Raw genomic sequence first — 21,565 nt, forward strand, 5'->3', positions numbered from 1 at the left:
TCTTAACCACTGGACCACCAGGGAAATCCCTATGTGCCATTTTTATCACCCCATCTTACAGAAGAGGAAACGGAAGCACAGACAGGTTAAATGATGTGATTACAATCCCGCCTCTTAGCAGCTAAGTGACAAGTTCCTCCCTCTCTGAGTTTCTCCCTGAAGGGGGGCTGCCACCCAGTGGGCCACTGGGAAGGACCCAAGGAAGAAGCCAGGCCACAGCCAGCTCAGCCCCCTCCCCAGAACTCAACACCATCAGCTGCTCCAGTGCAGGCCGGTGAGGTGGAATGGGGTGTACTGATGGCGGTGTGGAGACCACACCTTTCCCCCTCATGCCCTCCCACCTGGGGTTCACACTACCCCTTCCATGCTCCCAACAGCCCTGGAACAAGCTATGGCCACAGTCATTTTACACATGAGTACACAGGGCTCCAGGAAGCTGCCCCAGCCAGGAAGTGGAGTGCAAAGGCCCTGAGGCAGGAAGGTCAGATGTGCAGGTCTGGACTGAGTGGGTTCCAGCTTAACTGGGTCGCTGTAGGCTTTTGGCCCAGGCACGAGGAGGTCGGAGGGAGGCCCCGAGAGGGACCCGTCCAGCAATTTAGGTCAGAAAGACCTGAAAATTTGAGAGAGAAGCCCATGAAGATTTTCTCAAGCCCCTGAGTGTGCTGCTAGGGACGCGGGGAGGTTACCGAGGCTTCATCCCACAGTGATCCTATCAGAGCACAGTGATCAGCTTCAGAGGAGACACCTAAACCATGGTGGACTTCCCAGAGGAGGGGACATTTCAGCTGAGGTCCAAAGGCTGAGCAGTTTGTGAAAAGAGGAAGGGGAAGCACGATCCAGGCAAAAGGGGTTACTTGGCCAAAGGCCCAGAGGTGGGACCATTTAGAGAAAGGCAAAGAATCAGGTCAATTTAAGTCATGTAGCCTCAGTTTCTCCAGCAGCAAAATGGAGGGAAAGACAGGCACACAGTGGGTGCCTCCATCTCCCCCACACCCACTATCTCCCTTCTCCAAGGCCCCCATCCAAGAGGAAGGGCACTGGGAAGTTGGCTGCGGGGTCCTCCTGCCATGGAACATCTTTGGGGCTGGTGAGGTTGGCAGGATTGGGAGGTTTCACTGACCTCCCCCTCCCCCGACACCCTCTACCCCAGAATCCAGGCCAGGCAGCCTGGCAGGTGGATGGGGAGGGCAGCTCACAGGCCAGGAGGCCACAGCCCTGATCTCAGAGAGCTTTGTAAGATCTCCCCCTTCACAGATGTGGAAGTGGAGGCTCAGAGAGGGGAGCACGCAGCCTCAGGTCACACAGCAAGGTGGAGGCCAGCTCTTGAATGAGGGTGTGGGACTGGGACCCGGACTGAAGATAAGATTCTTGGGGTACCAGGCCCAGGAGCGCTGGGCTGAGGAGGAGCTAGAAGAGGAGATGCTGGCCCCAGAGGACCACAGACCAAGCAAGTCCCAGGGACCCAGCCAGGTACCACCTGGCCCGGCCAGAGGAGGGCTGGCCACCATGTGGCTAAGTACAAGGCCTCCATCAGAATCTCCATGTGACCTCGGCAAGTCACGCCCCCTCTTGGGCCTCAGCATCTGCACCTGGACAAAGGCCCTGGCATGCCAAGGATTCCTTAACAGACCCCCAACATCAGTGGTCACCACAGGGAACACTGAGGTGACACGTTTTGCTCTCTCCCAGCCTCTCCAAGGTCATGTCTCCCAGGCCCCGCCCCCGTGGTTCCACCCCCGCCGGCTGATGGCTGACAGGCCTTGGGGGGACAGATGCCAGCCGGCCCCTGCCCACGGTGCCCGCTATTCCTGCCAGCAGCTCTGGCTGCTTCCCTGCTCTGGGAACACACAGTGCCCCCTCGTCCCCGCCCCTGCCCACACCCACGCAGGAGCTCCGTCCAGGGACACGGGTAGGCAGAAGCACCTGGCGGCCAGGCCCCTCCACACTATTGGCCCTGTGCTCAACCCCCCACACGCAAAGCTCACAGGTGCCATCCTGGACATGTGACCTCGGGAAGGTCCAGGCCTTCCTTTATTCATCCATGAAATGGGGACTCTGACAGGTCTCTGAGAGAGAAGGCATCCGAGCCTGAGGTTGAGGGCAGAGGTCAGCAAGAGAGCCGAAACCCTTAATGCTCCAATGGGCTGTTCATGGGATCAAGGCCAAGGGTGGAGGGGAGTCTGCTGCACCCTCCCTCCTCCCCACCACTTAACCCTCCCTGGACTCGTGATTACCCTCTAGCCTCCAGTCCTTTGCACATGCTGTTTCCTCTCCTGAGGCTTCACCACCCACCTCCCCATGTCCCCCATGAACTCCAGTGCACCCTATGGGCCTGACCACAGATCATACTTGACCTTGCCTACCATCCAACTGAGAGAGGTACCTCTCTTTTTCTGGCTTCACATAGCCTCCATCACATGGGGACTAAGAGTTGTACTGCTTGGGGACTTCCCTGGCAGTCCAGTGGTTAGGACTCAGTGCTTTCACTGTGATAGCCTGGGTTCAGTCCCTGGTCGGGGAACTGTGACCCAAAAGCTGTGCGGTGTAGCCACACACAAAAAAAGAGTTGTATTGTCTGGGTTCAAAACCCAGCTCTGACCCTTCCTAGCTGTGTGACCTTGGAAAAGTTACTCTACCTCTCTGTGCCTCCATTTCCTCACTTATAAAATAGGGATTAAAATAATAATTACCTCCAAGGATTGTTGTGAGGATTAAATGAAGTCATATTTGTAAAGGGCTTAGAACAGAGCCCAGACCTTAGCAAATGTGCCGTGAGTATTTGCCATTAACCAATAAGAGTAGCAGCTGATAACCGTTGAGCACCTACTGTATGCCAGGCCCGGTGCTCAGTATTTTACCTGGATTATCTCGCAACAGCCTGGGAGGAGGGGCCGTTATGAACCTCGCTTTAAAACGACAGAGACAGGGAGGCCCGGAGGCATCAGCTTCACCTCAAAATATATCTGGGGAGGAAGGGGATTTTGCTGATATTAAGGAACTATTGTGGATTTCTTTCAGGTAGATTATGGTTTTGTGGCTACTTTCTTAACATGAGTCTTATCTTTTAGAGACACATACTGAAAGATTTACACGTGAAGGAAGACATGCGTTTGGGATTTGCTTTAAAACGACACAGGAAGGGGGTGGGACGGAAAAGGTGTGGAGGGGCCAGGCCAGGCCATGCGTGGTGCTTGGGGCTCAGTGACAGGTTCATGGGGTTTGTTATACTAATATGCTTCCATAACAAAGAGTTTAAAAAGGAAGATGAAATAAAATAATGCAAAACAATGTTTGACCCCCTGCTGCCCCACCAACTGCCCCAGCCTGGGCCAACCACTGTCACCCCTTCCCCTCGCAGTCGACGACCAATGCAGTCGTCCCTCTGGTCCGCCTGTCTCCACCCTCAGCCCCCAGTCTGCTCGCCACACAGCAGCCAGATGCTCTCAGAAAGCCTCCTGCGGACCCTGCCTCACTGGGAGGTAAGAGCCTACATCAGAAGGGTCCAGAGGCCCTCCCTGGACACCCCCGCATCTTTCGGCCCTTTCCTCCTGTCATTCTCCCCACTCTTGCTCTGTTCCCCTGGCCTCCTCGCTGTTCCTCCAACACTTCAGCCTGCCACTACCTTCTGATCTTTGCACTGGCTGTTCCCTCTACCTGGGTTCTCTTGCCCCAGGGAGCTACATGGCTCCTCCCTCCCCTCCTGGGAGGTGAGCTTCTGGGAGAGGTCTCCCCTCCCACCCACCCCACCCCCAGGCCCACCATCCTATCTAATCACAACCCATTCGGTACAACCCAGCCAGTCTTCCCAGCTTTACATTTGACCCATGACACTTATCACATTCTAACAGACCACGTGCATATTCTCCTTATTTGTTGTGTTTTTGTCTCCCCCACTAGAATGTCAGCTCTGTGAGAGCACAGATTTTTGTCTGGTTGGTTCTTTGCTGTATCTCCAGCCTCTAGAACATTGTCTGGCACATAGCAGTGCTCAGTAAATATTTGTGGGAGGGAGGGGTAGATGGAGGGAGGGATGGAAGGAGAGAGAGAGGGAGAAAAGGATGGTGGGACAGATAGAGGGAGGGAGGGAGGAGTAGAGGGAGGGATGGAAGGAGGGAGGGAGGGATGAATGGGTCCTACCCAGGGCCCCAGGAGATAAAGAGATACAGGCCTCAGCCCCAGGTCTGCCCAGCCCCACAGCCTATGCCCCGACCACTGCACTCTCCTGCCACAGCCTGGCATGTCCCCGTGGCAGAGCCTCTGACCACCCTGGTTACATGGGACAGTGTACAAATCGGAGACAGCTGGAGACCCCGAGCCTCACCCGGCACGGCCTCAGGCATGGCATGGGTACCGGGGATGCCTGCTGCATGAGCCAGGACTGAGTGAAGCGTGAGCCAGGGGCCGTCCGTGGGCCAGGGCATCCAGAACGTGTCTGGTCCCGTGTTCCCGGTGCAAACACACTCAGGGTTGGCAGGCCTCAAACCGGCTCTGCCGGTGTGGCCAGGGTGCGGCGGGCACTGCAGGCTCAGGCTGGCACGGTGGGCACATGGAGGGGTGCTGCCGGAGCCGGGACCCGCAGCTCTGGGAGGGAGAAAGCTAAGCAAGCAGACGGTGCTGCTCCCAGTAATCCCAGCCCCGTGGAGACAGAACTGTTCCAGCCCGAGCGGCTCTTGGGTTTCTTCCTGGGCATCCCTTTCCAGACCCCAGGCCCTGACCTGCTCTGTAAAGGGCAGGATCCCTTCCCGCTAGGACCCGTCCACAGCCTAGAAGCCCGAGACAGAAGGGCAAGGCCGGGAAGTGGTCGGCACCGGAGCAAGACAAGGCAGCAGGGAACCTGGTGTAAAGCCTGGCTCTGCCCCACGGTGCTGCACAGTCCTGAGCCAATCGTGGCCCTTTCAGGACCGTTTCCCCAGGTGGAAAGCAGTGCTGGGCATGGATTCCAGGGACCCTCCATCCCAAGGTGCCGATTTATCTAGAAGAGGCCACCACGACGACTCCAGCCCTTCCCCCAAAGCCCACCTCTGGGGATAGACATGGCCAGAGCACGGACTCACACACGTCTTTACTCCCCACAGAAACAATGACAAAAATACCTGCTGTGGGCTTCCCTGGTGGTGCAGTGGTTGAGAATCCTCCTGCCAATGCAGGGGACATGGGTTCAAGCCCTGGTCCGGGAAGATGCCACATGCCGCGGAGCAACTAAGCCCGTGTACAACTTCTGAGCCTGTGCTCTAGAGCCCGTGAGCCACAATTACTGAGCCTGCGTGCTGCAACTACTAAAGCCTGGGCACCTAGAGCCCGTGCTCCGCAGCAAGAGAAGCCACCGCAATGAGAAGCCCACACACTGCAACAAAGAGTAGCCCCCATTCTCCACAACCAGAGAAAGCCCGCGCGCAGCAATGAAGACCCAACACAGCCAAAAATAAATAAAATAAATTTTTTAAAAATACGTGCTGATCACTGAACACTTAACTCTATGCCTGGCATCCAGCTTTACATGCACTGTTTCACCTGGTCCTCCCAACAACACTGTGAGGTAGGGATTGTTACTGTGCTCATTTCCCAGCAGAGGAAACTGAGGCGTAGTTGAGGCAAGTTGGAGTTCAGGCCCCCCACCCCACCCCTGGGCAGCCTCTATCTCCCCAAGACAGTTCAGGGTAGGAAAGAAATCTCAGGTACCCCCTGAAATGGCAGGGTCCATATTCCCCAAATCCATTGATCCTCCTGAGTCCTTAGAGGCCAAGCCCCAGCCCTGCCCCCACTGTGTAAACCCAGGCCATCCATGGGTGTACCACTCAGAGCCTCAGTTCTCTCATCTGTAAAATGGGTAGGATCCTGCCAGGTTTGCCTAAGGGATACCGCTGTTTAAAGCCGCGGGAAGTGGAAGACTCGGTCCAACTCTCAGAACAAGGTGGAGAAGCTGCTGGGCCTACGTGCCTCCAGATGGATTAGGGGGAGGGAGAGTGAACGTGAACCAGAAGCCCAGTGGTCTGTGGCGGAGACTCAGCCCCTCATCACCAGCAGCCCAAGAGAGGAAGGATGATTCTTCCTGTGCCCCACGTAATCCAGTTCCAAGCCCTGTCGGTCTCACCTCCAAACACATCCTGAATCCACCTCCTTCCCTCCCACCACAGTCAACCCCTCGTCCAGCCCTCCAGGCTGGCCAGTTGTAGGCAGAGAGCCTTTCTGAAATGTCCATCTGAATCCATCACTCCTGCTTAACACCCCTCACAGCCCACACTCCTAGACAAAAGACAAAGTCCTCGCGGCGGGGGGCGGGGGGCTTCCAAGGCCCTACAGTGGACACTGCCAGCCCCACCCCCTTCACTCCTTCTACTCCACCCACACTGGCCACTTCCCCTTTCCCTGAGAGCCCAATACACATCTGCCTCGGAGCCTTTGCACTTGCTGTCCCCTCCACCCAGAGCAGACTTCCTCCAGACAAATGCCTGACTCCCTCACTTCCTTCAGGTGATTTACTCAAATGCCTCCTGCTCAGAGAGGCCTTTCCTGACCACCGTTTTAAATGGCAACACGCCCAGCCAATTCCGCTCTCTCTTTGAGTCTCATTTCAAAAGCTACCTCCTCACGGGAGGCCTCTCTGACCTCCCCCAGCCCAAGTGAGAACCTTCAACTTCTTCCCAGCATGGACCATGGCTCTGATGACATGACATACCGTATGACTACATGTCTGATGAGGACAGGGGCCACTTCCGCCTCACTCACAGCTGAGTGCTCTGCAGTGGGCATAATATTCAAAATAGTTAACAGCTGGGATGCCGGGGCACCGTCTGGTCAGAATAGACACTGGCCCCAAGTACAGGGCCTAGCATGGAGTGGGTGCTCGGTAAGTACTGAATGAATGCACAAATGAACAAAAGGAGGAATGGAGGGATGGACGGATGAATGATAGATGGATAAGAAGGATGGATAGATGGATGGATGGATAAGGGAACAGGGCACACACAGTGGGCCTGGGGACCTACCAGGGATGCCCGGGGCTCTGAAAAGGTGGCCCGGAGAAGGGAAGGGTGCATCCAAGCTCACCAGCCAGACTCTGCAAACTGCAGCCTCTCCTCCTGCACAACCCGACTTTCATTTCCCATCCTCTCGGTCTGAGGAAGCTCCTTCCCCCAGGGGAACTGGGTGAGAAGGCGGGGCAGATGGCCCCCTGGTCCCAAAGAGGGGGGGCTCCCAGACTCCATCTGTCCCACCACAAAGGAGCTTTGTCCTTGGTGCTGAGAGCCCGGGGCAGACCGGAAGCTGCCCCTCAGCCTCCCAACAGGTCCCGGCACCCCCAGTCAGCTGGACCAACAGCTCCAAAGCCAGATCCCAGGGACTGACACAGTACTGGACACAGCCTTCTAAAATCTCATTAATCCTCCCTAGTAGCCCTAGGAGGGAGGTTCTAGGACGACCCGAATTTTTACAGATATAGAAACTGAGGCAAAGTTATCTGGCCAAGGTCTCCTAGCCAGCAAAGAGCAAAGTTGGGATTCAAACCCAGGCCCACCTGGCACCAGTCTTCAGCCCCAGCTCTCAAGTCACCACGTCTGGAGTATAGACCCTCTGGGTTCAGCAGGGTGGAGGGGGCTTTTGGAGGTACAAGTGGGCAACCATGCCTGACCCTTCACGCCACCAGGAGACTACCACCCTGGCGAGGTTTACCCAACAAGGGAGGGAGGTCGGGCCCTGAACCCCGGAGCCCTCACCCCACACCCGGCCCATGCCCCAGGTGCCTTTGGTGTCTGCTGGCCCCAACACGTCTCCACCGCTTCCTGCCAGGCAGGTGTGCACAGGGAAAGGCTGTGCGGGCAGGCAGACCAGGGGGCAGACATCCCCCACCCCTCACCCGCCGCTCCCCTTTTGGTCCCAGACCTGCCACCTGCCTGGCCGCCACCCACCTTCTCTCAAGGCTCATCTGCTCTCACGGCAGTCACCAGAGCCACTTCACCAAAGCCACACTGCTGACGGGACACCTACCCTCAGCTGGGGACTACCCACAGCATCAGACAAATCAGTTCTGCCCCCCCCTCCTCCGCGCCTCTCCTCGCTGCCCAAGGGCAGTGTGTAATCTCCCCAGACAAGTACTCCCAGCCCTCCATTGATTGGCACCAGCCACCTCTCAGGGCCAAACTCTACCACTCCTCTGAGCTCCAACAAGAGCAACTATTCACACTGCATCAGTCAGGCCTTTCTCAAGCTCCACCTGTTCCCAGAGAACCATTCCATTCTTCCAGGTATGTCATGTGTACCGCCTCCTCCAGGAAGTCTTCCCTGACCCACTCCCTCCAAGACCCCAGACCAGCCCCTACCTTCTGTCCCAGGTAGGGGCTCTTGATCCTTATCTTGAACCCCAGCCTCTGTGGGCTACCTTCACTTGGCAACAGTAACTGAGCACGTGAGCCCGGCCTGATCCTTCTCTCTGTCCTCCCTTTACACCTTCAGCAGGAGGCCTGCCCTGCTCCCAGCAGCCCCAGGCCAAACAGAGCCTTGCCTGATCAACTGAGTCATCGTCTAAATACCTTGTACTTGACCTGCCACTCCCCACCTCCCCAGCCTACGTGGACACACATCAGGCTCTTTCCCACCTCCAGATCTTTGCTCATGCTGTCTCTTCTTCCTGGTAGGCCCTCACCCTTCTTTTCCCCTCATGAGCTCCTGCTCACCCTTTAAGCTTCAGGCCAGGTTATCACCTCCTCTGCAAAGCCCTTCTGGAATAATAGCTGCCCCAGTTCATATGGTGCCTACCTCAGGGTAGGGCAATGATCAGGGTCTGTGTCTGGCTCCTCCAGGTTGTAGGTTGCTCCCAGAGTGAATCTTTGGGGTCCCCAGCACCCAGCACAAGGCCCAGACCTCACCAGCAGGTAATCAAAAGTCCAGCTGCGACTCCCTGCCTGGAGAGCCCAGGGGCAGAAGCCAGGAGCAGCTCCCAAAGGCGGTACTGAGTCCGATTTTGCCCACACTGCCCACAGATCTAAGGTAGGGGCGGAGTGGGGGAGAGGGCTTTCCACCAACGGCCAACTGGTAACCAAACCCACGTCGTTTCTGAAACTAGGGCACAGGAGAGAAACGGGAACAGCAGAATTGTCCCCAAATAGAACTGTGGCTCATCTGGTTCCAGGGCCTCCGGGAACACCTGGCAGGGGTGGGGGTGGGGAGGGCAGGTGGCTGCTCCCGAAGCTGTGAAAGGAAATCTAAAGTTTGGAGGGTGGGGAGGTCGAAGTCGGCACTGACACCCTGCCCACCTCCCTCAGGGTTGGTCCAAATCCTTGAAGGTGGGGGGTCCTCTCCCACTTTCCCCTACCCACCCATGGGGTGCTTCCTAAACCGTCCCACCTCCCAGCCTTTGCTCAGCCGGGTCCTCTGCCTAGAATGCTGCTGCTAGTCAGAATCCTGCCAATCCTGTAACCATAGCCACGGACTGGGCACTTTCTATAAGCCCGACATGGGCAGGCATCTGGGGGGGATGAGGCTTATCATATCTTCCCAACAGTCCTGTGAGGAAAAGACTCCTGCCCCCATCTCACAGATAAGGAAACTGAGGCTCAAAAAGAGAAGCCATTTGCCCAGGACACAGAGCAGAGGAGGCAGGTGGACCAGGTGATGTGGTGGGACCTGGGTGGTGGCAGCCAGAGGGCACCCAGAAGGCCTGGCAGGGCCTGGTTCAGCTTCCTAGGCAGGCCCAGCCTTGGTGACTTGGCGTAACTCAGGGCCAGAGAACACAGGGCACAGCCCCACAGGGCACAGGGGACAGAACAAGAGCCCCTACATCCCTCTGAGCCCCACCCTAGGGTGGCTGAGGACTGAGAAGCCACATTGGTACAAAGTGATGGAACTATCTCCCCCCAGATATGCACAGACCCACTGCACAGATGAGAAAACTGAGTCCTGGAAGGGGACAGTTTCCCCATCTGGAAAGTGAGATGTGCCACAGGAACCTTCTGGCTGTGACGTCCCCCTGTGGCCTGGTGGATGTTATTTCCTTTCTCTGGGTCTCAGTTTTCTTATGTGAAGAGTGGGGCTGTGATTCCCTTCCTCCCCAGGTTGAAACAAATTATAAAACAGCTAACATTTATTGAGCGTTTACTACATGCTGGCATTGCTCAGACCATCACGCATAGTGTCACACTCGATCCTTAGAACAAGTCTGTGATGTGGATACTGCCATCAGCCCTGTTTTTCAAATGGAGAAACTGAGGCAGAGAGAGGTGAGCTCACTCACCAAAGTCACACAGCTAATATGGAGGTAGAGGAGAAACCCGCGGGGCTAGCGGCGGGGTGGCTTCCCAGAGGAGGCTCCTGGCCTTCACGCTGCCCAGAGAGGAGCGGTGGGGAGGGGCTGGAGGAGGGGTCAGGGATCAGGCAGGAGGCAGAGTGGGGTTCAGCCCAGAGGAGGCAGGGCAGGCCTGCGGTACTGAGGAGGCCCGGGGTCCAAATCCATGCCCTGGGTGGCTTGGGCAAGCCTTTTTGCTCCTCTGTGCCTCAGTTTCCTCTTTGGTAAAATGGGGCCAGAACTGCTGCCTCGCAGGGATGCTGTGGGGGGACCAGACACAGCCAGTCGCCTGGCACTGGGCAAGGGCTCAACTGTGTGCTCAAGGGACGGATGACAATGGAAGGAATCCTCAGGGCTGGGCCACTGGGCTCACTGTTCCTTTAGGATCCGGGTGGTATCTGACTCTCCACTCTGAAGGGGTGGGAAGGGGGGCACAACCTGCCTCTTCTCTAATTCCTAGACGGAACCCTCCCAGCTCTGCCAGCTTTCCAGGCTGTGTGGCCTCAGACAAATCACTTCACCTCTCTGAACTTCCGGATCTTCCTTTTGATGATAAGTCGAGGCTTCCACAGGGCTCTGAAAGAGGAGTTCCTCACTGGAAGGACTAAGGGCTTATGCGGGGAGGGTGGTTCAGTTCCACCTGCCCAGACAGAGAGAGTAGTGTCTGATGCCATCCCTTGAGGCCTCAGTTTCTTCATCTGCCAAATGAAGATTTTTTTTTTTTTTTTTTTTTTTTTGCCATGCTGCGTGGCTTATGGGATCTTAGTTCCCCAACCAGGGATCGAACCCGCACCCCCTACAATGGAAGCACAGAGTCCTAACCACTGGAGCGCCAGGGAATTCCCCAAATGAAGATTTTTTTTTTTTTTTTTTTTTTTTTTTTTTTTTTTTTTGCGCTATGCGGGCCTCTCACTGTTGTGGCCTCTCCCGTTGTGGAGCGCAGGCTCCGGACGCGCAGGCTCAGCGGCCATGGCTCACGGGCCCAGCCGCTCCGCGGCATGTGGGATCTTCCCGGACCAGGGCACGAACCCGTGTCTCCTGCACCGGCAGGCGGATTCTCAACCACTGCGCCACCAGGGAAGCCCGCCCAAATGAAGATTTTGATGATGGTCTGTCGCCCTCCCAGCCCTGCTGCGGATGGCCAGAGGTGATTGAGGAAAGCGCTTTGTAAACTGTAAAGTGTGGCACCCTTGTGAGTGATGACTATCACTGTACTCCCTTAGAGGCAAAAAGAATCCTATGACTTGCCATCTAAGGCAGAATATGCTAGAGCCATGAGGGAGGGCAGAGAATGGGCAAGGCAGGTGCAGAGGAGGGGAGCGTGGAAAGTATGGACTTGGGTTGGGGCAGAGAGGGTGGTCAGCAAAAGCTTTCCGGAGACAGAGGCATCTTAGTCATGATGGGTGTGGAGAGGGAGGGCATACCAGGCAACAGGACCCACAGGGTAAAGCATGGATGCTGGAAAACCCGGGGCCAGCAGGAAGGCAGCTGATGGTTCAGAAAGGCTAACGGGTCACCTGAGTGAAAGGGAAGTGTGGGAGGTGATAGGGTGAAGCAGAGGGAAGAGCTCGGCCCAGACCACCAGCATCTCCAGGGGCCCTTGCTGGGGACCTTCGCTAAACCACAAGAGCAGTAACAGCCCCTGCCTCCAGGCCACGTGGGCAAACACACAAAGCACCCAGTGCTCAAACGGCAGCCACCTTCAGAGAGATGGACCCATTTAGTGAGTGGGCCTTGAATGCCGGGGCTCAGGGCACTAGGAGGCCTTGACAAGCCACAGGAGGGCAAGGGCTGAGGCGGGAGGTGGGCTCAGGGAGGCTGGCTGGCGTTGGCGGCTTCCAGTAGGTCCAGCCACCAAACTTGTCTGTCTCTAGTTAACCTCCCCCGCAGCCCCAGCCCATAGGACTAGCCTGGACACAGGTGTCCAGTCTCAGCCCTGGTGTCCCTGGATCAATTGACCTGCAGAGACCCAGAATTCCTGCCTCGTCAGGGAATTAATTACCTTCATAATGACAGGCACTCAGAAATCGTAAACATTTACTGTGCGGGGTCCTGCACCGGAGCAGACACAAATTCGCTCAGCTGACCCTCACGCCACTTTGTCAAAGCTGTACTGGCCTTGTCATCCCCACTTCAGAGATGGGGAGACTCAGGCTCAGAGCAACCATTTTCCCACAATCACACATAGCAAAAAAGTGGCAGAGCCAGGACTCAAACCAGAACCAATTCGCTCCAAAGGTCTGGCTACTTCCACTCCCTTTAGTCCATAAGCATCCATGGAGCACCCATTATGCGCCAATCCTGGAAGCTGGGGGATCCCTGCAAGATCCCAGTCCTCCAGATCTGAGTGGAGATCCACCAGCCGGAGGCGGAAGCCCAGAAAGCCAGGATCACCTGTCCACCCAGCAACACATCCACCCTCTACCCAAGGAAAGAGCTCAGCCAAGCTGAGTGCACACCCAGTGGGACTCAGATGCCTCACATCAACCAGAAGCCAGAAGTCTGGGCTCACATCTCACTCCGCTGGGTGATTGTGGCCCCAGCCCTTGGCCTCTCTGAGCCTCATTTCCCTCTTCTGTGTAATAGAAACAAAAATTCCACCCACCCCAGGGATGGGACAAAGAATGGAATAAGTCACCTTGCTATGACCTGGCCAGAGAGGGCACAAGTGAGGACATCGACATCAGACAGAGTAAAAGTCAAGGCCACAAATTTGGATAAAGCAGCGGGAGAAAAGATAATCAGACCTTGACAAGGAGGCTGAGCTTCCCGACACCACCCTAACCCCAACTTCCATCCCCCGGCCGGGAGACCACCTGTGCCGGCCTCACAGCCCAGCAGGTCTGAGGACTCCAAGGACCCATCCCCACAGTCTCTCAACAGCCCTTCACAGCCCCGCTGACATCGCCAGGCTCACACGGCATCAAAGAGGACTCAGCCAGGCCAGCCCCTGGAGAAACCCGGCTAGGATCCCTGTTGCAGAGCCTCAGGAGGGAAGATCCCATGCCGGACAGATGAAGAAACTGAGGACCAGAGGAGGAAAGGACGTGGGCAAGATCACCTGGCTTCTTCTCCTCTCTTGCTTCTCATTTTATTCTGGAACTTCTCTGGGTAGTTTCAAGAGGAGGGGAGGTTCTGGGGTTCAGGTTGGAGGGGAAGTCACTTGCTCAAGGTCCCACAGAAAGGGGTGGGGAAATCAGGGTTCTAGCTTCCACCTCTGGGATCTTCCCCAATCATCTACTCCTTGACTCAGGCCCCCATCCCCTGCATTGTATTGTGGGAAGGAACAGGCTGGCTGGGTGGGGAGAGCCCTGGATGAAAAGATAGGAGATGTGCATTTTTCTCCCTGCTTGGACAATATGTCCTGGATCTTTCTGGCCTCAATTCCCCCATCTGTGAAAAGAGAAGGTCAGAATAGATCAGGAATGACAAACTCATGGCACACATACAATGATGTCTAATCCTCTGCCTGGAGCAGACATTACTAATCTATCACAGCACTCTTTACCATGAAGCCAAGACTGGATCTCAGAAGGTTTTTCAACACAGCAGTCTAGGTCTGGGTTAGGCCTAACCCTAACCCGAACCCTAACCTTAACCCTAACCCTAACCCTAACCCTGGGCCATCCCTAGACTGGGTAATATCTGAGTCCCCGCAAGGGAGGGGAAGGGGGAAAGAAAGATGTAACATTTACTGGGCATCTAATAGTTTCAAGCTGCTGGGAGACATTCTCTGATTTAATCCTCACAAGGGAGGTGTGCAGAAGCTGAGGTTCAGAGAAGCTGAGTGATTTGCCTTTGGATAGACAGCTGGGAACAGGGCCTTGAACACAGGGGAGGTACCTACTGGGTCACCCACCCCAGGAACAGTGATGCAGAGCCAGCTACCAGGTGAGAGCCTAAGGTACAGCTTCACCCCATCCTCGTTTTGGCCGTACTAAGTGCAACCTCCATGCCCATTTTACAGCTTCAGAAACTGAGTCACAGGAAGGGGGTGTCAGCTGCCAGAAAACAATAGACTCGAGCAGGTGTCTGGCTGTTCCCCACCCGTATCTATCGAGCTAACGTGTGCTAAACGCTTTACTTCAGTCCCCTTGGGACATCCTGGGAGCCATGACTCATACTACCCCACTTAATAGATGAGGAAACTGAGATGCCCCCAAAGGAAGGGGCCCCCACCCCTCTAGGGGCTCGAGTGGAAACCAGAGTGGTTTACCCTGGAGATAAGGTGGTAGGAGCAATGGAGGGGAAGTAAAGGGCTGGGAGAACCCAAAGGGAGATAGAGGCTCAGGGGCCACACAACTCAAGCAGGAAATGAGGCTCTGGTCAAAAAGCCCAGGGCAGGGGGGTGGAGGCCTCTGAAGGGGCTGTAAGGCCTGCAGAGACACAGGAGGCCCAGCCCTGGACTAGGAGCCCAGAGCCCCACAGCCTAGGTGCGGCCCTGTCACTTGGCAACTGGGAGACCCTAACAAGTGTCTTCCCACTCTGGGTCTTAGAATTTACATGTGGAAAATGGGGCTAATCTCACCAAAGGCAAGCTTTCAAGAAGTTGGGATGCGCGACACCAGCAGAACCCTCCCAGTTCAGCCTCCTCACACACAGAGGGCAAGGCAGGACTCAAGTCACTCAGTATACAGGTGGCCTTGGCCGTCAGCATCCTTTCCTAGACCAGCACCTTCCGAATCAGTGGGAATCATCCACTCAAAGCCTTCACCGGACAGCTGGGGAGGCCAGACCTATTGGACGAACTGACTTGCCCAGTGTCACACCATACAAGGCAGGTCCCATTTCCTGAGCACCTGCTGGCTTCAGGCAATGGGCATTGGGCCCTCGTTTAACCCTCACCTGATAGGAAGATATTTACTGTTCCCATTTTCAAGACAAGGAAGCTAAGTCTCAGAAAGATAGAATGACCCAAAGACACACAGCAGGCAGGCACGGTCAGAACTTGAACGCAAGCCTGTCTGAGTCCTGAGCCCTTACCCTACCTTTGTCTCCATCTCCCCAGCCAACCCCTCCCTGCTCCCCACCTCACTCCCATCTTCCAGCCACCCTGCGTGGCACTGCCCCAACCCCTGACGCTCACCCTCTCCTGCCTTCCTGCTACCGAACTCCTACTCTACTTTCAAAGCCCAGCCTCAAATGCCTCCTCCTCTTGATATCTGATCTAGGCCCTCACAGAATACCTGGAGTCCAGCCCACATATCGTTTTCCACCAGGCGCCTTGGTCACCTCTGCACCCCTGGTCTCCAACACGGGGCTGTTAACACCGGGGACACCAATCAGCCCCCTGTGGGAAGATGAAGGCCAAGCTCCACCTCAAGGCCCATATGGCCCCACATGGCCCAGTCCTGCTGACAACACCCACTCCCCTTAATTTTCTATGCTCCAGACTCACAGGCTTTCTCATTGTTTCTCCATAACAGAACAGGCTTCCCCACCTCAGGACATTTGCATGTGGAGTTCCCTCCTCCTGGTAAGCCCTACCCCTAGCTCCATGCCTGGCCAACTCCTCCATGTTTCCTTCGAGATTCCTCTGCACCCCACGCCTCTCCCTCTGAGCCCTTATCACATCTGTGATTATATATTAATTTATTTGGCAACCTGTTTGCTACTTGACTCATCCTCTAGACTTAAATTTCTGGGCAGCCAGGGACCTGTTCACAATTCCCCAGCAAGGATCCACCCAGGCTGACCACTCCCCACAACCCCAGGGGCCCTGGGATGCGTCTGAGCTGAAGGGAAGAAAGAGCACTATGGCCCTTCTTCATTGAGGAGACTGCTGCTCCCTCCTGTCACCACCTCCTGGAAGCCTCCTGAGGCCTCCCACAGCTCCCACTGCTAGAACCCATCACCACGCTGCTCAGCCCAAGTTCAAAGCTCCTAGAACATTGTAGGCGCTCAATACAGGGCCATCGATGCTTGTATCTCGGCAGGTTTGGGGAAACGGGGTCAGTTGAGGACCAGGGGATGGGCGGTCTGTCAACAGGCCACTGAGCCATCTCCTCCCTGGCTCCTGGGGCCTGGGGGAGCTAGACAAGCCCCCCTCCCCACCCCGCCAACCCCAGGTCACAATCAGGGAAGAAGCCAAAGCAGGAACTAGCTATGAGCTGGGGATACTTCCTGCTCTGGGAAGAAGCTAGGGGAGGAGAGGAGAGAGCTGGGGGGCCTTAAGCTAAGCCTTAAAGAGCAAGAGCAGACAAGCAGCTCTTAGAGGAAAGGGCACTCCCAGCGGGAACACCTTCAGGAGCAAAGGCCCAGGGGCCACACAGGAGGGCCGAGGCAGGCAGTCAGCTGAAAGAGGTGACACACTGTAAATCATTTCCCTGGGTGGAAAGACCACATCACCAAAAGGGCCTCGTGGCTTACACCCAATCACTCACCCATCAGTGGAGTCTTTTCCAACACTGTCTCGTGCCTGGTCCCATACTGGGAAACCCCAGTTCCCCCATCACTGGAAGGGTGCAAGGGCAGCCAGACCAGGGACTCTGAGGTCTAGGCTCTCATTCCAGCTTCAAACTGTGTGGCTTGGTCAAGTCACTTCCCCTCTCTGAGCCTCAGTTTCTTCACCAGCAAAATGGAGATACACAAGAGTCCCTGCCTCATAGGAGGTGCTCAGTAGACGTTAGCAGCTATCATTATCATGGGCCCATTTTATACTTAACAAAACTGAGGCCAGAGGGAGTAGTGAGTTGTCTCAGGTCACACAGCTGCTGGGTGGCAAGACTGTGCCGGGGCTGTTTCTTTCTCGAGGGTTAGGAGGTGGCTTTTGGGGCACCAATCCACCCCCCTAGGACCAGCCATGTCACCTCCCACCCATCTTTTTTAGGCAACTCATCCAGTGAAGTGCTCATTTATTGAACACCTACCACATGCTAAGCCCCTCCCTGCAGAAGTGCCTACAGTCTTCCCCTGAGGATCCCCACTGCACACATGTGGACTCAGAGGGGTGGTCCCTTGGCCCAGGTCACCCAGTGAGACGAGAAACCTAGGTCTTGTCTCCCCAGCCAGGAGGCCAAGATGAGGGTCAGCAACAGGACCAGCCTGGTCCATTCTTGAAATCGTCTGGTCTCAGCTGCACTATGGCTGGGCCTGGACTCACCCCAGGTGACCCAGAGAGCACTGTCCCAATCGGACAGAGTTCCTGAAGCCTGGGAAGCTTCACCCAGGGCCATGCACGGGCTCCATGCACTCTCAAGTCTGCCTGAAGGCCCCAGAGGCTGAACTGCTACCCCACAGGTGAACCCCTTCTGTTCACCCCATCCTTCCACCAGCCCAGTAAGCCCAGCCAGGCCCACAGCGGGGCCTGATGAGGACTCCTAGTTCAGAGAGGGCAGGCAGTTGTTTGAGGACACACAGCAGGGCAAGTAAGTGGTGGCCCCTGTCGGGACTCAAACCCACCACCAAGCCCAGCCCAGGCGGACAAATGGACCCAGCCTGGTGGCGAAATCCCAAAACTTTTGCCAACTTCTGAGCAGACAGGCGGCTGGGCCTGTCGAGAGGCGAGGCTGGGGGCTGTGGGCAGCAGGGACCAAGCACAGTTTGGCCAGTCCCTTCCAGGCCGGCAGCACCAGGCCCTACCCGAGGCCCCACGAGGACAGGGCGATCCTGGTGCGCCGGCCTGCCACCCCCAACCCGGCGCCCCCAGGCCCACCCTGCCCGTCCCCTCTCCACCCCCCCCATCCAGGGCTGGGGGCGCCAGGCCGGGCAGCCGCGGCCAGAGGCGGCGCCGACTGGCTCAGATTTCAGATTTGGCCTAGACCTGGCCCGGGGGCTCAGGCCCGGCTCGCTGCTTGCTCTCAGGGGGCCCGTAGAGGGACGGTGAGCCGGAGGGGGTCCCCGCGAGGACCGGACTCCTACGCCCCCCCACCCAGCCCCCTCCCCCCGCGGCATCACAACAAAAGGCCGCGCCAGACAAGTCCCAGTGCGCCCGCCCTGCGCTCCCGGATCGCTGCTCGGCCCGGGGGTGGGTAGGGGTTGGAGGGGGGGCCAGGAGCCCCCGCGGCCCGGCGATCCGACGCCAGGGTCGTCCCCGGGCGGGGGCTCCCTCACGCGGGCCGGGACTGGGGGCCGGCGGAGGGTCGGGGGTCTCTCACCTGGGCCGGCGGGCAGGCGGACGCACCGGCAGACAGACGCACCGGAGGACCGGCCGCCGGACGGCCAGGGGTTCGGGCACACGGCGGCCTGGCCGCTCCGGCTCCCAGGCCGGAATGGATTCCGGGCCGGGAGAGACAGATCGAGAGAGAAAGGGAGGAGGAGGAGGAGGAGGAGGCGGCCTGGGGAGGGGAAGAGGAGGGAGGGAGCGCGAGAGCAGGGAGGAGGGGCCCGGCAAGCCGCCGGGAGGAGGAGGAAGGAGGAAGCGCGCCGGGACAGTTCCCCGCCGGTAACCTGGGAGAGACCCGTGCGCGGCCTCCCCACGCCAAGGGTCCCGGCGGGCCCGGGAATGGGGGCGGAGGTACAGGGCACAGAAGCCCCGCCCCCACCCCGCCCTGAGAGCGCTCCCTACTCTTCGGGGCACCCATCAGCCCTCAAGCCAAAATGCCCTCCCTAACTCCCCCCCAGCCCACCCACCCCATTTACCCCAAATCTACCTCTCCCGAAATTATTAATAATAATCAACAGCAGCACTGATGGAGCGCTCACTTCTTGCCAGGTGCCAGGCTAAGCGGTTCAGGTCAGTTTTAGGATCTATTCCTACCAACCAACTGGGCTAGGCGGGCCAACGATTATCCCCATTTTACAGATGAAGAAACTGAGGCACAGAGAAGGGAGTCACCTGACAAGAACCAGGCCTTAGACCCTGGCCTTGACCTGAGTTTCCCAAAGTGGGGACTGAAGCAGGAAGGATGGTGTGGTAAAGAGCAACATTTATCTAAATAGATATGCATTCATTTTTTTTTTTTTTTTTTTTTTTTTTTTTTTGTGGTATGCGGGCCTCACTGTTGTGGCCTCTCCCGTTGCGGAGCATAGGCTCCGGACGCGCAGGCTCAGCGGCCATGGCTCACGGGCCCAGCCGCTCCGCGGCATGTGGGATCTTCCCAGTCCGGGGCACGAACCCGTGTCCCCTGCATCGGCAGGCGGATTCTCAACCACTGCGCCACCAGGGAAGCCCGGCATTCATTTTAATGTGCATCAGAAAAAAGAATAACTAAGGCAGCCCATCCTAAGTCAGCAAGTTCCAGATACTCCTGCTTAGGAGGGGGCTGAAGCAGGTATTTAGTGGCATTTACACTTCCAAGTAGATAAGGAGGCTGAGTACATCTGGACACAGGAGGCAGGGAGTGCAGCGGAGAAAGGAGGGGACATTGAGGAAATGCTGGTTTAGCCACAAAACCTCCCCGCACCACTATCTGACCCCTCCCCCCACTCCCACCATCTCCCGACCCAGGCTTCAGGACTGCCCTATTGGAGGGGGCTGCCCCACCCTTGGCTCTTCACATGTCCTCCTGGAAGTACAGCACAGGGGAAGGTGAGCCTGAATCCAGCTTTAGATGCCACCATCTGCCTCTACTTTCCTTCTCTGAAAGTTCTCCCATATCACAGATGGGAAAGTAAGGCCCAGCTGGGCCAAATGGTACCAGCCTGGGCTTCTCCTGAAAGGAGCTGGGAGGGGAACCCTAGAATATGAGAGGCAAAGACCTCAGGGTACAATACAGTATCCAGGAGACCAGGAATGAGCAAGGCCTTAATCCAGACTGATCTGAGTTCAAATCTAGACTAGTTGTCCACCCACTGTACCTTGTACAAGTCCATCAACTTTCCCAGCCCAGGTCCCCTCAACTATGATACAGGAGTGAACATGGCCACAGAGGACTCCTGGGAAAGTTAAAACTGACAAGGGTGAGGGTGACCGAGGTTGTGTTCAACGAAGCGTAGCTCTTATGGTTGGTAAACTGAGGCCAGAGGGGGAAAGGGCTGCTTGAAGCCCCACAGCAAGTCAGCAGCAGAGCCAGCACCAGAAGCCAGCCTGGGCTGGTGAAATGGCTGCACATATTTGCAAGGCTGGCTTAAAGATTAACTGCAGCTTCCCGGGATACTGGGCGGGGCCCCTAGCTGGAGGAGCAGGTTTCTCAGCTCCCATTCACTCCTCAGACAGGCCTGAAGGCCTTTACTGGAGGCCTGGGCTAGGGGTGGGATGTTCATCCAGTGGTGTGCTGGAGCTGGCTCTTCTGACAGACTGTGTTCATCTCTTCCCAACTCCAAGTTCAATGATGTCATGTTGGTACCTTGGCATCAGCCATGGTGGAAGTACTAACACCTTGGAAATCAGCAAACACTACAAATCAAGGCTTTTTTCCTTCCGGAAAGCTAGTTGTTAAATATTTACTGGCATATCACTAGATTCATCCCCAGGAGTTCAGCTGAAAGTTCTGAGCTTCTTCTAGAGCTGGGATGACAGAGGGCTTAAAAGCACAGACTTGGGACCCACAGACCTGGGTTCAAGTCCCATCTCTGCCCCTTTGTGGATATGTGACCTTGAGCAGGCCATTTCTCTGAGCCTCACTATGCCAACCTGAAAAATGGGCTAAAGATAGTGCTCGTCTCAGAAGGCTCACGTGAGGATGAAATGAAGTAACGTACGCCCAGTATGTCTGAGCCTTTTTCATACCCTACACGCTCTCTTGGAGGAGTGGGGGCAGCTGGGACACATCTTGGCCCTATGAGCACAGATGCAGCCTTCCACCTGGAGCCACCACTGGCTCGGCTCAGCAGCTGAGGTTCTCAGGAGGTCGTTCAGGAGGATGTGGCCAGCACAGTGGTTTCATGATTGAGCGTTGGAAGAGTTCGTTATTTTCAACCACCCCTCTGGGCCTTCACTCAGGCTGTTAACCCCTACCAGGAATGCTTCCCCCACACCTCTAGCTGCCCAGCCCTCCCTGTCCATCAGGGTCCTAAGTAAGTGCCACCTCCTCCAAGACATGCTTCCTGACAAACCTCTGATAGAGACACACCCCAAGCCATTCAGGGTGCACCTGTCCCCACCCAGAGGGCAGGGACTATGGCCTGGCCCATGCCTGGCACAGGGCAGGCACTGCCCGGTTGGCCAGAGAGAGCACTCGGCCTAGGGATCCACATACAAGAGTTCCAACTCTTCCATTCATCGACTCTGTGACCCCACCCTCTCCGAGCCTCAATTTACTCATCAGTAAAGTGGGAGCAACGATCCTACCACCTTCCAGAATTATGTAGATGCAAGAGTTGACAGTCTGGCCTGGTGGATCAGTAAGGGACTCTTGGTGCATTATTTTGCTTAAAAGATAGTTAGTAAAACAGAAACTCATTGCTTAA

The 21,565-nt window shown here is 56.5% G+C and overlaps 1 protein-coding gene across 7 annotated transcripts in view; it reads right to left on the reverse strand.

Moving 5' to 3' along the window:
* The window catches only part of SRC (SRC proto-oncogene, non-receptor tyrosine kinase), a 55,661-nt gene extending 36,940 nt beyond the window's left edge, over positions 1–18,721 (reverse strand). For 2 of the 7 annotated variants that reach the window (XM_067012013.1, XM_067012009.1), the window contains exon 1: positions 18,373–18,488. The gene's annotated coding sequence lies outside the window, so the exon portion shown is untranslated. Of the gene's footprint in view, positions 1–8,751; positions 9,049–18,372 lie in introns of those variants that run through there. The other 5 variants (XM_067012012.1, XM_067012010.1, XM_067012007.1 and 2 more) reach the window with 5 other exon arrangements.
* Between the last annotated feature and the right edge of the window lie 2,844 nt (positions 18,722–21,565).

Source organism: Kogia breviceps, chromosome 14 (assembly GCF_026419965.1).
Source record: "Kogia breviceps isolate mKogBre1 chromosome 14, mKogBre1 haplotype 1, whole genome shotgun sequence".
NCBI lineage: Eukaryota > Metazoa > Chordata > Mammalia > Artiodactyla > Physeteridae > Kogia > Kogia breviceps.